Here is a 16,962-nt window from a genome sequence, read left to right as displayed (position 1 = left end):
CATTACACACACCAACACCTACACATTGCACACACCACATATATACACATACACTAATACGAACATACATTACACACACCACATATGTACTCACACATACTAATATATACATACATACACCACTTATATACACACATACACTAATACATACATATATTGCACTCACCACTAATACATACACTCATTATACACACACATTACACATACCACATATACACACATACACAAAAACATACATACGTGGCACTAGAAACAACACATACAGTATATGCACAACACACATGCACTGATACATACACACATGGCACTACATGCACACACACACTAACACCTACGCACATTACACACACACCACACACACACTGATATATACACCCATTACACACACCATATATATATACACACACACACACACACACTAATATATACACATGACACACACCATATATACTAATATACTGTATACACACATTACACACACCACATATATATATATATATATATATATATATACATACAATACATACACACACACACACACACACACACTAAAGCTAAGCACACACATACGAGAATTGTCGCCTGTCGAGGATTGATAAATAATCCCTCGGGTGACAATTCGAGGAACAATGCTGTACAGACACATCCCTAGCCGCGAGGCTAGCGATGTGTTCTGTTGTATTAGACGGGGAAGGAGGGACGACGATCAGCGAATGGCAGTACGGCTTCACTCGGTTGGCGCGGCTTGTAAAAAGAATTGAGAACGGTCATGCTTAGACATTGTGGGCTGTTAAAAACTCAGACAGGACAGATCTTTAGCGATACTGGGCACCCAATCAATACCGGGGCTCGCTGTACACACAACGGTTATCTCATGTGTGTACATAGCTTAATACATACACACCTTCAGTCCCATGTCCTCCTCCCGACCACCGTGGCTGCCTGGGACCCTATAGAGCTTGCCTCCTCTCTTCCAGACTGAAGCTGGGGGGGGGGTTGACTGATACTGCCCTCTGGCCATGCTGAGAGTTGTGACATTCAGGAAGGGAGGGGAGCCACCTCTGCCACATAATGCGCCTGTAGGTACGCGCCTGTAGTGCCTTATGGTAAATCCGGCCCTGGCTGCACAACTATCTGTACCTCTGCTAGTTCCGAGGCTCAGAGCTCAATCTCCCCAAGCTCACACGACCTTCAAGGACCCCTGCGAGTCTGAATGGAGGTGGGAATTCCTCCATGAGCCTTATTGGTGGTTTCAGTTTTTTACATACATATTTTATCTTAGCGTTACAACATATTGCACTATTGGCTCCTGGGGTCTTTTCCCCCTTGTGTCTTCTTGGCCCACAGATTGCCTTGAACCACCACGCTCCATGTATTTGGTGGCTCTCTCTCTGTGGTTGTGTACCAGATTGGGGGGAAGGGTACTCTGGTCACTTGGGGACCAGGATAGCTAAAAACATTGAGAAGAGTTGAAAGGCGCACAGAGTGGAAGGGGGAGGATATGCTTACCGCCACAACAGTGAAAACAGTAAAAACAAAACAAAAAGTAATTTAAATCCAACGCGTTTTGTCACTCACAGTTGACTTCTTGAGGTTAAAGTCTAGAAAGTTATAAGCTGGCTGAGACTGGCAAAATACGTTGTGTAAAGGTTGTTAATCTCTTATCGTACTTGCGCAAGTAATCATTTCCTCCAACATGTGCCTGATCCTTTGCACTAGCACTCCTCAGTGTTTTTATGGGGAGAGGTTGAAGATACTATGGAGGAAGGATCTATGTTTTATTTGCTTCTATCGCTGTAACTTTTCGGAGAAGAAGGAATGGAAATTCTAACCAATGGGGGCACAGGATGAAAATTCTCACAGAAAGCAATAAAAACACCCTAACTAGGTTGCAACCGCTTACCACACCATGAAAAACGAAACTAAAAATAATCCAGGAAGCAGGTTTTAACGCCTGAGGGGAATGGGTTCCACTCATCTGAGCTGACACCAGAGGTTCTCACATTAGCGGTTTGGCCAGACCGGAGATTTACCCGAAGGAACATTCTGGCAGCATGACAGGATCAGATCTGATATCCAATCCACAAGGGCTTCTCAACCGTTTGCATGGAAAAGTTCTAAGGAGAGAAGAAGCTGTTGTGTGAAACTAACCTCAGGCAGACCATAGAGAGGACGATACCCCATGAAGTGTCCGCCAAGAAGACCCTAGACAGGACGATGCCCCATGAAGTGTCCTACTAGCAGACCATAGACAGGACGATGCCCCATGAAGTGTCCTCCTAGCAGACCATAGACAGTTCGGTGCCCCACAAAGAGTCCTCCTAGCAGACCCTAGGCAGGACGATGCCCCATGAAGAGTCCTCCTAGCAGACCCTAGGCAGGACAATGCCCCATAAAGAGTCCTCCTATCAGGCAATAGACAGGACGATGCCCCATGAAGTTTCCTCCTAGCAGACCATAGACAGGACGATGCCCCATGAAGTGTCCTCCTAGCAGATCATAGATAGGACAATGCCCCATGAAGAGTCCTCTGATCAGACCCTAGACAGGACGATGCCCCATGAAGAGTCCTCCTATCAGACCATAGAAAGGAAGATGCCCCATGAAGTGCCCTCCTAGCAAACCATAGACAGGACGATGCCCCACGAAGAGTCCTCCTTGCCTCAGTGGCTCCAGTGCTTTGTCCAGCAGTCTGATAGAGAGGGTCAGCACACAGATGAGGGAATACTTTCTGCCTATTTTAGAGCTGGGGTTGAAACGGTGTCAGGTGGGCTGGAGATCTTCACCGAAATGGCAAAGCTTTCCATGGTCCACCAATCGGGACTAGTGTTGAGCTCAAGTTTTGCATAATCGTAATTTTGCATAAAAATTACGATACAAAACTGTAATGCAAATTTCTGGAAGATTCGTAATTTTGAGTTTTACCGTAATTACGTTCCGTAATTTCGTGATGAGGCCCCTTGCACACCTGCATATTGTGTCGCGCTGTTACCCTTTTCTGGCGCTTCCCCGCTCCGAAAGCCATGCAAGTCTGTGTAGACTTGCACCCTTCATGCAACGCGGTACTCTGAAAGTATCCCATTTGCTGCAAAGGCTGCTGAACGTTACTGCATGATCCATGCCTACCCGCATGGATTATGCAGTAATGCAAGTCAATGGGCGATGCAGGCAGTGTGGGAACAATGTAAGGAAAAAAATATCAGAAACACCTTGTAGTTTTTGAGAAATAAAAGAAAAAAATTGTTTTGAAAAAAGACATGCTTAAATCTGCTGAAAACTCTGTAAATTAACATTTTGCTGTGGTACACTATACTTTATACTGAGTTCTGCATACACATTTTATACATTTTAAGGCCTAGTTTACATTATAAATCGCCAGCGTTATCGCAAGCACTGAGCGATTTATTGAGCGATTTTGAAAGCACTTTTCTAAGCACTTTCAGAGATATTTGCACTTAAAAAAAGCGCTTTTCTAAGCACTTTTTTTGTAGCGATGTTTTTTTCACGGATGCCAGGAAGTGAACTCTTTTCCCCAGAAATGAATAAATACAATGTATTTATTCATTGAAAGTGTTCCGGAAATCGCTTTTCAAAATGCGTTTTTAAGCACATAGCGATTTTCCTATCCTTTCTATTGAATCGCAAATGCTCATAAAATAGTGCAGGAGCCGCGTTTGCGATTGAATAGAAAGCTTATCGCTCATGTGAGAACACTCACATAGAGCAACATTGCAGAAGCGTTTTAGGCTCCCTGCACACTGCAAATCCGATTTGCGATTGTGATTTGAGATTCCGATTTGCGATTTCAATTTTCCCGGGATGCTATCAAAAGAAAAACAAAGAAAAAAATGCAGCATGCAGTACCAATAAAAAATCAGAAATGGGAATTGCATGTGAAAAACGATTAAAAATTGGAATCGCATGTAGTGTGCAGGGAGCCTTAGGGCTCGTTTCCACTATCGCGAATCCGCATGCGTCCAACGCATGCGGATTCGCACATGTAATGCAAGTGGATGGGCCTGTTTCCACTGTAGCGTTGTTGAGGTGCGTTTTTTTCAGCGGTAAAAAAACGCACAAAAGAGCCAACGAATTCGCCTGCGAGTGGAATGCATGCGAATCGCCGCTAATGTATTTAATAGGAAATTCGCATGCGGCTATGGTATGCGAATTTTCATGCGAATTCGCATAGGAACCAATGTACCTTCAAACAGGCAATGACATGGTTAAATTCGCATATACCCTCACCTATGCGAATTCGCATGCGAATTTGCAGCAAAAACGCGCAAAAATTCGCATCCGCATGCTATGTCATGCAATTTCAACAGCGGTGGAATCCAGGCGATTCTGCACCGCAATAGTGGAAACGAGCCCTCAAGGTGATTTTAAAAATTGCCAGTGCTTGAAAAAAAAGCACAATCACTCGGGCTTGATTCACTAAACCAGATAACTCATATCACGGCCACGCTAGCGTTTTCGCATGCGTTTCCGTGCGCAATCGTGAATTTCTGCGCGCAAAAACACTAGTGCGGCCGTGATATGAGTTATTTGGTTTAGTGATTAAAGCCCTAAATGTGAACAAGCCCTAAGAAAACGTTGCCACCCCTCTCACATCATAGACCATGTGGACTGGTATAGCTCAGGGGCTTCGAATTCTGGCTATACCAGCTGTGTATGGTCATAACAGGGCCGAGGCAGAGGCGAGAGAGGCTCCAGCCTCAGGGCGCAGTGTAGGAGGGGGCGCACTACTCACTCACCTATCATTCCCTTATTGTGTTTGAAGCAGAAAGAAATAAGAAATGGAAATACATGGCAGTGACTGCAAGCCAGATAACTAGAGATTAAGGCGTTGGGGGCCCTGGCCTGGGGCGCCTCTTAGTCTAATAGCAATCAGTGTGTGACGGCTGGGAGGGATGGAGGGCCCACTCTGGTGTCTCAGCCTCGGGTGCTGGAGGACCTTGTCCCAGCTCTGGGTCATATTTACGTGAAATTCCATGTAACTTTTCTTGATTAGGATTTTTCCATTACCATCGTAATAACGAAAATTACACAAAATGTTACAAAAAAAGTCTTTAATAAGAATAATCACTATTTATCAGGACAGGATGTGAAGCAATCCGTATTAACGCTTTTGTGTCCCTCACTAACTTCAGGATGAACGGGTGAACGTCCTGATTGACTTGATTTTGTGGTTAATTTGGCTAATTTTGATTGTGTGGAAATTTGGCAAACTTGCTGCCCAAATTCTCCTATTTTATGCATATTGCAGTCTATGGGCTCGAACCCATTAGCCAGGGCCGGGCCGAGGCATAGGCTGGAGAGGTTCCAGCCTCAGGGCGCAGTGTAGGAGGGGGTGCATAATTCATTCAGCTGTCATTCCTAATTGTGTTTGAAGCAGAAAGAAATAAGAAAAGGAGATACATGGAAGTGACAACAAGCCAGATAACTAGAGATTAAGGTGTTGGGGGCCCTGGGGTGCCTCTTAGTCTAAGAGCAATCAGTGTGTGACGGCTGGGGTGGAGGGATGGAGGGGCGCACTTTGGTGTCTCAGCCTTGGGTGCTGGAGGACCTTGTCCCGGCTCTGCCATTAGCAGCCTTTTCTAAGCCCTAGGGATTTGAAAAGCTCTTGCTAATAATGCTATGGGGGATTTTTACAAAATCACATCGCTCAAGTGGGATCACACCCATAGCATTACATTAGCAAGAGCTTTTCACATCAGAAGTGCTTAGAAATCAGTGGCGTCTGCACGTTGGGCAAAATGGGGCATGCGCCCCTCCCCCTGGCCAGCTGCTGCCCCCCCCCCCCCTAGCCACCCGAACCCGCAGGAGGGGAAGCAACACAAAAGGAGGGTCAGCGGGGACATCAGCGGGGAGAGGGGCCAGACCCCCACCTCCCTCACCTGGGTCCCCTCCTTCTGGTGCTTCCCCCCTCCAAATTAGCAGCAGCAAACAGAAGCGGGCATCAGCGGGCGGAGAAGAATTACTCCCCTTCTTCCTGCGTTCCAGGCGATGGCATGCAGCGTCATCGTCACATGACACTGGTCACCGCCTTCTCCACTGCTCTGTGCTTCCTGGAACGCTATTGCCTGGAATGCAGGAAGAAGGTGAGTAATTCCTCTCCACCCGCTGATGCTCGATTCTGTTTGCCGCTGCTAATTTGGAGGGGGAAACGCCAGAAGGAGTCAACCCAGGTAAGGGACATGGGGGGTCTGCACCCCCCCCCCCTCCCTGCCGCTGTCCCTCCTTCCAAGCTTCCCCCATAACGGGGCAACTATACTATAATGGGGCAACTATACTAGCTATACTGGGGATGACTATACTACCTACACTGGGGGCAACTATACTAGTTATACTGGGGGCAACTATACTAATACTGGGGCAACTACACTACCTACACTGCGGGCAACTATACTGGGGGCAACTATACTCTCTGCCTTTCTGATGTCCCTTTCTGCTGTCACTCTCGCTCTCTCTGCCTTTCTGCTGTCTCTTTCTTTCTGCTGTCTCTTTCTCTCTGCCTTTCTGCTGTCTCTCTTTCTCTGCCTCTCAACTCTCTCTCTCTGCTGTCTTTCTCTCTGCTGTCTCTCTCTCTCTCTCTCTTTGCCTTTCTGCTCTCTCTCACTTTTTTCTGCCTTTCTGCTGTCTCTCTCTCTCTCTCTGCCTTTCTGCGCTCTCTCTCTCTCTCTCTCTGCCTTTCTGCGCTCTCTCTCTCTCTCTGCTTTTCTGCTCTCTCTCTCTCCGCTCTCTCTCTGCATCTATGATGTCTCTCTCTCTCTCTGCCTTTCTGCTCTCTCTCTCTCTCTCTCTGCCTTTCTGCTCTCTCTCTCTCTCTGCCTTTCTGTTGTCTTTCTCTCTCCCTTTCTGTGCTCTCTCTTTCTCTCTGCTTCTATGCTGTCTCTCTCTCTCTGCCTTCATAGCCGGCCTTTGACCTGAGCGACCGAAGCGGTCGCTCAGGGCGTCGCCTTCAAAGGGGGCGCCTATAGCTGGTTGCCTATACTGAGAGCACCTACACCTGATTTCCTATACTGGGGACACCTATAGCTGGCTACCTTTACTGAAGGCACAGCACACCTGGCTACCTATACTGGAGGCACCTACGCCTGGCTACCTATGGGGGGATGGAGACCTTCAACTGACTTCCTATATTGGGGTCACCTATGCTTGGCAATCTATATTGAGAGGACATACACATGAGATCCTACACTGGGGGCGCCTATACCTGGCTACCTACCAATACCGAGTCTGAGGGCATTTTGGGAGGGGGGGGGGCCCACTGTGGCTATAACGCGTGGTGCAAATTGTCGGTGCTGTGCTATCATTCTAAATGGGAGGGGGGGGGGCTAACTGTCCCACTGATTGTTTTTATTAATATTCCTGAAAGGTTCTAGCCTTCATTTTTAAGTGTATTCAGGATAATGCACTCTTTCCATCCATTCGTGGTTATTAATAGTATTTTTTCTGTTATATATACATGACATGCACGTGTCATGGAGATCTGAGCATTTGTGTCACAACGTCAAAAAGGTTGGGAACCACTGTCCTAGGAGATATCTCAGGAGAAAATGTGAATTGCATATGGGCCTGTGTGTGTACAGTGTGTGCGGTGTGCGTGCGGGCGCACGTGGGAAGAGGATGAAGGGGGGGGGGGGGGGGGCACAAAAATCAAGTTTCGCTCAAGGCTGGCCCTGTCTGCCTTTCTGCTCTCTCTACCTGCCTTTCTGCTCTCTCTCTCTCTCTCTGCATTTTTGCTGTCTTTCTCTCTGCATTTCTGCTGTCTCTCTATTTCTTTGCTTGTCTGCTCTCTCTCTCTCTGCCTTTCTGCTGTCTCTCTCTTTCTCTGCCTTTCTGCTCTCTCTCTCTCTGCATTTCTGCTGTCTCTCTCTCTCTCTCTTTCTGCATTTCTGCTGTCTCTCTCTCTCTCTGCATTTCTGCTGTCTTTCTCTCTGCATTTCTGTTGTCTCTCTATTTCTTTGCTTGTCTGCTCTCTCTCTCTGCCTTTCTGCTGTCTCTTTCTTTCTCTGCCTTTCTGCTCTCTCTCTCTCTCTCTCTCTGCCTTTCTGCTGTCTCTCTCTCTCTCTCTCTCTGCATTTCTGCTGTCTCTCTCTCTCTGCATTTCTGCTGTCTTTCTCTCTGCATTTCTGTTGTCTCTCTATTTCTTTGCTTGTCTGCTCTCTCTCTCTCTCTCTCTCTCTCTCTCTCTCTATCTGCCTTTCTGCTGTCTCTCTCTTTCTCTGCCTTTCTGCTCTCTCTCTCTCTGCATTTCTGCTGTCTCTCTCTCTCTGCCTTCCTGCTCTCTCTCTCTTTCTGCCTTCCTGCTCGCACTCTCTCTCTCTGTCTCATTCTCTCTCTCTCTCTCTCTCTCACTCTCTCTCTGCCTCCCTGCTGCCCTTCTCTGTTGTCCCTCTCTGCCTTTCTGCTCTCTCTCTCTTTGCTGTCTCCCTCTCTGCCTCTCAGCTGTCACTCTCCCTTTCAGCTGTGTCTCTCTGCAGTCTCTCTCTATCTCTGCCTTTCTACTGCCCTCCCCACACACTGGCACTCTCCTCCTACCCACTGGCACCCCCCTCCCGCCCATTGTCACCCTCTCCCACCCACTGGCATCCTCCTGCAAAACTGGGGTGTGGCTTAATGCCACACAAGGGGCATGGCTTAAGTTTCCCTGTCACTACCTAAACTGGGGGGCACCTGTGTTGGAGGCACTTGCAATCTAATCCCTACCATAGGCCTAGTCTAATGTCCCACCATTGCTAAATTCATGTAAATTTGGCTCCCCCTGTGACCACACCCACATCATGGTTCATGGCCACGCCCATTTTTTGGTGCAGGGTCAGTGCAGTGTCTGGGGACAGGCACAAGTTGAGACACCAGAATATCTGCAGGCATCCTACAGCTCCCAGCTCTGCCCCCTTTCTTTCCCTGTTGACTTTGGATGGAGCAGCAGCATGTGTACAGAGCATGGAGCAGCAGCGTGTGTACAGAGCATGGAGCAGCAGCGTGTGTACAGAGCATGGAGCAGCAGTGTGTGTACAGAGCATGGAGCAGCAGCGTGTGTACAGAGCATGGAGCAGCAGTGTGTGTACAGAGCATCATTTTTTCTGTGTACAGAGCATGGAGCAGCAGCGTGTGTACAGAGCATGGAGCAGCAGCGTGTGTACAGAGCATGGAGCAGCAGTGTGTGTACAGAGCATCATTTTTTCTGTGTACAGAGCATGGAGCAGTAGTGTGTGTACAGAGCATGGAGCAGCAGTGTGTGTACAGAGCATGGAGCAGCAGCGTGTACAGCGCATGGAGCAGTAGTGTGTGTACAGAGCATGGGGCAGCAGCATGTGTACAGAGCATGGAGCAGCAGTGTGTGTACAGAGCATGGAGCAGCAGCATGTGTACAGAGCATGGAGCAGCAGCATGTGTACAGAACATGGAGCAGCGGCGTGTGTACAGAGCATGGAGCAGCAGTGTGTGTACAGAGCATGGAGCTGCAGCGTGTGTACAGAGCATGGAGCAGCAGCGTGTGTACAGAGCATGGAGCAGCAGCGTGTTTATAGAGCATGGAGCAGCAACGTGTGTACAGAGCATGGAGCAGCAGCGTGTTTACAGAGCATGGAGCAGCAACATGTGTACAGAGCATGGAGAAGCAGCGTGTGTACAGAGCATGGAGAAGCAGCGTGTGTACAGAGCATGGAGCAGCAGTGTGTGTACAGAGCATGGAGCAGCAGCGTGTGTACAGAGCATAGGGCAGCAACGTGTGTACAGAGCATGGAGCAGCAGCGTGTACAGAGCATGGGGCAGCAGCGTGTGTACAGAGCATGGGGCAGCAGTGTGTGTACAGAGCATGGACCAGCTCTTGGGAACTTAACAGAGTTAGGTATGAGCACAGCCCTGTGTCCTGCTGTGTGAATGCTTAACTTTCCCCTTTATTACTAATGTCAGCTGTATTATCTGTATCCAAACTGCTCCTGATCGATCCCATCGTCGATTGGGAGCAGATCAGACATTTAGGAAATAATTGTCAGATCCTGTCAGCTGGACAGGAAATTCCATTATGTCTACCCAGCATGATGTCCTACCATATTATTATTATACTGTATTGTGCGTGGCTGAGGGAGACCTTTCAGGAATCCCTCCCCCCCCCTACCTTTGAAAATCCTGGGTTTGCCTGCTTAGGGGGCAATTTTTAAAGTTGGTTGCAAAGCCCACGTACTAGAGAACATACACAAAACTTGGTATGTATATCAAGGCTAAGGTCTGGTTCACACTACAAGAGCTTGTTAAAGGATACCCGAAGTGACATGTGACATGATGAGATAGACATGTGTATGTACAATGCCTAGCACACAAATAACTATGCTGTGTTCTTTTTTTTTTTTCTTCCTCTGCCTGAAAGAGTTAAATATCAGGTATTTAAGTGGCTGACTCTGCCCTGACTCAGACAGGAAGTGACTACAGTGTGATCCTCACTGATAAGAAATTCCAACTATAAAACATTTTCTTAGCAGAAAATGGCTTCTGAGAGCAAGAAAGAGATAAAAAGGGGAATTTCTTATCAGTGAGGGTCACACTGTAGTCACTTCCTGTCTGAGTCAGGACTGAGTCAGCCACTTACATACCTGATATTTAACTCTTTCAGACAGAGAATGAAAAAAAGGAACACAGCATCGTTATTTGTGCGCTAGGCACTGTACATACCCATGTCTATCTCATCATGTCACATGTCACTTCGGGTATCCTTAAAGCCAATGGGTACCGTTTAAAAAAAGAAAAAGTCAGATACTCACCTAAGGAGAGCGAAGGCTCGGTCCTAATGAGCCTTCCCTCTCATCTCCCGGTGCCCTCGGTGCTGCGCTGGCTCCCCCGTTCGCGTCCGCCGCCGCAGGGACTTCGGAGGTCTTCGGGAGCACTCGGGCTTCCGAAGACTGGCTGCTCCATACTACGTACGCGCGAGCGCATCATAGAGGGCGCTCGCGCATGCGTAGTATGGAGCGGCCGCGTCATCGGGAGCCCGAGTGCTCCCGAAGGCTTCCGAAAGCTCCCTTCGGCATGCGGAAGTGGCAGTATTTGACCGAACTGGTCGAATACTGCCACGGGGGATCCTGCGCGGGACCGGGCACCGGGAGAGGAGAGGGAAGGCTCATTAGGACCGAGCCTTCCCTCTCCTTAGGTGAGTTTACTGACTTTTTCTTTTTTTTACCGGTAAACATTCACTTTAAGCACTAGTGATTTGGAAAAGCTCTTGCTAATGCAATGCTATGGGGGATTTTTATAAAACTCCACTGAGAACACATACAAAGGATAACATTAGCAAGAGCTTTTAAAATCCCACAAGCGTGTAGAAAAGCTCTTGTAGTGTGAACCAGCCCTTATAGTGTGTCCTAACCTAGGGAATGTGTCGTCATGTTTCAAAAAGACATTATAGTTTTTGAGAAAATGTTTTGTTTAAAAACCATTGCAATGCTGGATTGCAGCAGCTTTCTGTCTCATTACCAAAAATTCACATTGCTTTGTTCTGTAAGGTCCTGAACACAAGACAAGACAAATAACATTTATATTGCGCTTTTCTCCTGGAGGACTCAAAGCCCTTGAGCTTCAGCCCACTAGGGCATGCTTAGTAGGCAGTAGCAGTTAGGATGTCTTGCCCAAGGACTCCTTACTGAATAGGTGCTGGCTTACTAAACAGGAAGAACTGAGATTCAAACCCAGGTCTCCTGTGTCAGAAGCAGAGCCCTTAAAGGTTACCTTAGCACTAATTCTATTTAAAGAAAGGACGCCTTCTGTGTGTGGGGGGAGTTGGGCAGAGTCTTAATGCACCTCCCATGCCCCAGTGTCACTCTCTGTTCTCCTTCAATTTGCCCCATTCTTTTCCCCTCTGGTCGGCACGGTCGGTGACCTCTGGCCCAGACACTACGCTGCGCATGCGCAGTATGTCCGGCAGGGCGCCTTGCGACCCTGCGTGCGTGCTCACGTCATATGGAGTCGACAAGGAGTGCGGTCGCAAGGCGCCCTAGCCAACATACTGCACATGCACAGCTTAGTTTGTCCGGGACGGAGGTCACTAACTGCGCCGACCAGGGGGGACAGAACGGGGCAAATTGGAGAAGAACGGAGGGTGACGCTGGGACACGGGAGTTGCCGTATTCCTCTGCGCAACTCCCCACACACACACACAGAAGGCATCCTTTTTTAAATAGAATTAGTGCTAAGGTATCCTTTAGGCCCTTTTTAAAGCGCTAGTGCTATAATACCCTATGGACCCATTCTCACTTGGGCAATATGCGTTAATTGCCGGCGATTAACGCAAATCGCCAAACGCAAATTTGTATCCTGCACCATCTTCAGGCGATTTCCCCGCGATCACGTTTAGTGCTATAGAAGTGTGGATTGTGATTTTTTCGCATTAATCGCCAAAAGACGCCTGAGCAAAATGCTAGCAAAAGCGCTAGCGTTTTGCAAGTGGGAATGGGCCCTTAACCATTGCACTATCCAACCACTAGTGTGCTTCTATCCACTTTGCAGCAACACATCAATGTTACGGACTAATACGCATTGCTGATAATCGGACAGAAGTGCGCTAGTGTGTTTAGGCCCTGAGGCAGTTTCCACACTTATCCATGCAAATTCCGCATGCAATTTTCTGTATAATTTCACGTGCAAGAAAAAAAAAAGTTTTGCCACTTTTTGGGTATTTTCCTTTGTTGTTTCCTCTGTGGCTTTGCGATATTTGTGCGAGTCTGTACGGATTGCATTTTTTTTCTCTGCATTCTAGTGAAGTTAATTTACCTGAAGGTGTAATCTCATTAACTTCAAATCTTTCGAACTTTCCCAAAAACAATTTTTCTGCAAAGTGAATTGCAAAATGCAATGTCATTGAAATGCAATAGATGCACAAGCAACACAAAAGCATATACAGTGGGTTGCAAAAGTATTTGGCCCCCTTGAAGTTTTCCACATTTTGTCACATTACTGCCACAAACATGCATCAATTTTATTGGAATTCCACGTGAAAGACCAATACAAAGTGGTGTACATGTGAGAAGTGGATTGTAAATCATACATCATTCCAAACATTTTTTACAAATAAATTACTGCTAAGTGGGGTGTGCGTAATTATTCGGCCCGAGTCAATACTTTGTAGAACCACCTTTTGCTGCAATTACAGCTGCCAGTCTTTTAGGGTATGTCTCTACCAGCTTTGCACATCTAGAGACTAAAATCCTTGCCCATTCTTCTTTGCAAAACAGCTCCAGCTCAGTCAGATTAGATGGACAGTGTTTGTGAACAGCAGTTTTCAGATCTTGCCACAGATTCTCGATTGGATTTAGATCTGGACTTTGACTGGGCCATTCTAACACATACAGCAGATATGTTTTGTTTTAAACCATTCCATTGTTGCCCTGGCTTTATGTTTAGGGTTATTGTCCTGCTGGAGGGTGAACCTCCGCCCCAGTCTCAAGTCTTTTGCAGTCTTCAAGAGGTTTTCTTCCAAGATTGCCCTGTATTTGGCTCCATCCATCTTCCCATCAACTCTCACCAGCTTCCCTGTCCCTGTTGAAGAGATGCATCCCCCGAGCATGATGCTGCCACCACCATATTTAACAGCGGGGATGGTGTGTTCAGAGTGATATGCAGTGTTAGTTTTCCGCCACACATGGCGTTTTGCATTTTGGCCAAAAAGTTCCATTTTGGTCTCATCTGACCAGAGCACCTTCTTCCACATGGTTGCTGTGTCCCCCACATGGCTTGTGGCAAACTGCAAACGGGACATCTTATGCTTTCTGTTAACAATGCCTTTCTTCTTGCCACTCTTCCATAAAGGTCAACTTTGTGTAGTGCACGACTAATAGTTGTACTATGGACAGATTCCCCCACCTGAGCTGTAGATCTCTGAAGCTCGTCCAGAGTCACCATGGGCCTCTTGACTGCATTTCTGATCAGCGCTCTCCTTGTTCGGCCTGTGAGTTTAGGTGGATGGCCTTGTCTTATTAGGTTTACAGTTGTGCCACACTCCTTCCATTTCTGAATGATCGCTTGAACAGTGCTCCGTGGGATGTTCAAGGCTTTGGAAATATTTTTGTAGCCTAAGCCTGCTTTAAGTTTCTCAATAACTTGATCCCTGACCTGTCTTGTGTGTTCTTTGGACTTCACGGTGTTGTTGCTCCCAATATTCTCTTAGACAACCTCTGAGGCCCTCACAGAGCAGCTGTATTTGTACTGACATTAGATTACACACAGGTGCACTCTATTTAGTCATTAGCACTCTTTAGGCAATGTCTATAGGCAGCTGACTGCACTCAGATCAAAGGGGGCCAAATAATTATGCACACCCCACTTTGCAGTTATTGATTTGTAAAAAATGTTTGGAATCATGTATGATTTTCGTTCCACTTCTCATGTGTACACCACTTTGTGTTGGTCTTTCATGTGGAATTCCAATAAAATTGATTCATGTTTATGGCAGTAATATGACAAAATGTGGAAAACTTTAAGGGGGCCGAATACTTTTGCAACCCACTGTAATGTGCGCAAATTCTGATAAGTCTGACTGGGGCATTTTTTTTTATTTTTTTTTTAAGTGAAACTGAAGGGAAGAAAGGGGCCTCTGGGGGTACTTACCTCTGGATCCTAAAGAGGCTTCCCCCATCCTCCTCTTCAGCCCTTTTCCTGCAATGGAACCCCAAAGTCCGCTTGTCGGGAGTCTCACGCAGAGGCAGTGGCAGTGTTCCCCTCGCGCAGGCACAGTAGCAGTTTCAGATAGCCTAGGGCCTGTGCAGTAGAGTGGACCCAATTAGGCTCGTCTATTTCCTCTGAAGCTGAAGGGAAAAGCAGCTAGTGCACATGCACGCCCTGGTCGCTGGATTTGTTATGGTTTGTCTTCTTCTAGGGGTGCCAGCGCTGGAACAAGATGGAAAAGGAGGACAGAGGGAACCTTATTAGGATCCAGAAGCCTCCACCTCCTGAGGTTAGTATCCCCCAGAGGATTTTTTTCTTACAGTTTAACTTTAAAATAGTAAAAATATTTAAAATAGTGAGTTAATAGCCCGGCTTCCTTCCGCTCACAGTACTTTGCAGTACTTATACTGGGGGAAACTATACCTGACTACCTATACTGGGGGCAACTATACCTAGCCACTTATTTTGGGGCCAACTGTTCCAAGCTACCTATACTGGGGGCAACTGTTCTAGGCTACCTAAACTGGGGGCAACTATTTCAGGCTACCTATACTTGGGGGCAACTATTCCAGGCTACCTAAACTGGGGGCAACGATTCAATGCTACCTATACTAGAGACAACTGTTCCAAGCTACCTATACTGGAGCAACTGTTCCAAGCTACCTATACTGGGGCCAACTATTCCAGGCTACTTATACTGGGGGCAACTGTTCTAGGCTACCTAAACTGGGGGCAACTATTCAATGCTACCTATACTAGACACAACTGTTCCAAGCTACCTATACTGGAGCAACTGTTCCAAGCTACCTATACTGGGGCCAACTATTCCAGGCTACTTATACTGGGGGCAACTATTCCAGGCTATCTATACTGGGGGCAACTATTGCAGGCTACCTATACTGGAGGCAACTGTTCCAGGCTACCTATACTGGGGGCAACTGATCTAGGCTACCTATACTAGGGGCAACTATCCCAGGCTACCTATACTGGGGGCAACTATTGCAGGCTACATATACTGGAGGCAACTGTTCCAGGCTACCTATACTGGGGGCAACTGTTCTAGGCTACCTATACTAGGGGCAACTATCCCAGGCTACCTATACTGGGGTCAACTATTCCAGGCTACCTATAATGGGGGCAACTGTTCCAGGCTATCCATACTGGGGGCAACTATTCTAGGCTACCTATACTGGAGGCAACTATTCCAGGCTACCTATACTGGGGGCAACTATTCTAGGCTACTTTTACTGGAGGCAACTGTTCCAGGCTACCTATACTAGGGCAACTGTTCCAGGCTACCTATACTGAGGCCAACTATTCCAGGCTACCTATACTGGGTAGAGTTCACCAAGCTCTAGACCTAAACAATGTAACAAAAACGCCACATTTATTCCAAATCCGTAGAACTCTTGTATGACCCTCCATTTTATCTCAACAGGCAATCGCGTTCCCCCATCTTCACCACGATCGTGGCATGTGTGGGAACAACAGCGATTGGCAGCGATCTTCACTTGCGAACTTTTACCAAAATATGTATATTTTTTTTCTTTATTTGACCCTGAGCAGTAGAAAAAATAGAAAGCTGGACTTACCTTGGGCTTCCTCCAGCCCCCCATAGCCCGCTAGGTCCCCCGGGGGCCTCCTACTTCTTCTCCTGGTCCCGCTGACGGCTCTGGTAATGCAGCGACTTCGACTTCAGCCTTGGAGAACCACGCATGCGCAGGAGTCTTATGGTGGCCGGTGTGATGACGCACAGAATGTGCTGCGGGAGCGTGCACGTGTGACTTCAGCTGAAGTCGCCGAATTACCAGAGCCTACGGCAGGACCAGAAAAGCTGGGAGGACCCCCGGGACCTTGCAGGCTACGGGGGCCGGAGCAATCCCCAGGTAAGTCCAGATTTCTATTTTTTTTTTTACTGATCAGGATCCCTTTAGATATAATAAGAATATTTTCTTTTGTGTCATTTTATGTAAGCATTAATCAGCCTCTTCAGTAAAGCGTTATCTTCCATAAACCTCATCTTATTACACTTAATTACAACTGGAACCCTTATCTTCCTCATTCCAGTAAAACGAACAGCGGCACATCAAAGTTTCTTCATGTTGCTATGGCGCTGCATGTGCGCGGCAGCGGTTAGTTTCATAAAATAACTGGGATTCAGAGATCCAGCCTGACACAAGTTTATGTGCGTAGTGAGCACTTGCAGTAAAGTCTGAAACATGGCTCAGCAGCAATACATACACTGAGGGCTGAAAACTTAAGGTGGCCATACATCAGGTGACTTGGCGGCCGATCGACCATCCAATT

General features: G+C 47.3%; 1 protein-coding gene across 1 annotated transcript in view; it reads left to right on the top strand.

The window, feature by feature from the left end:
- LKAAEAR1 (LKAAEAR motif containing 1) overlaps nt 1–16,962 on the top strand; it is a 537,492-nt gene that overhangs the window by 260,282 nt on the left and 260,248 nt on the right. The gene's annotated exons all lie outside the window — the stretch shown is intronic.

Source organism: Hyperolius riggenbachi, chromosome 12 (genome assembly GCF_040937935.1).
Source record: "Hyperolius riggenbachi isolate aHypRig1 chromosome 12, aHypRig1.pri, whole genome shotgun sequence".
NCBI classification, from domain to species: Eukaryota; Metazoa; Chordata; class Amphibia; order Anura; family Hyperoliidae; genus Hyperolius; species Hyperolius riggenbachi.
The sequence above is the reverse complement of the archived record's forward strand: the minus strand, read 5'-3'. Positions and strand labels throughout refer to the sequence as shown.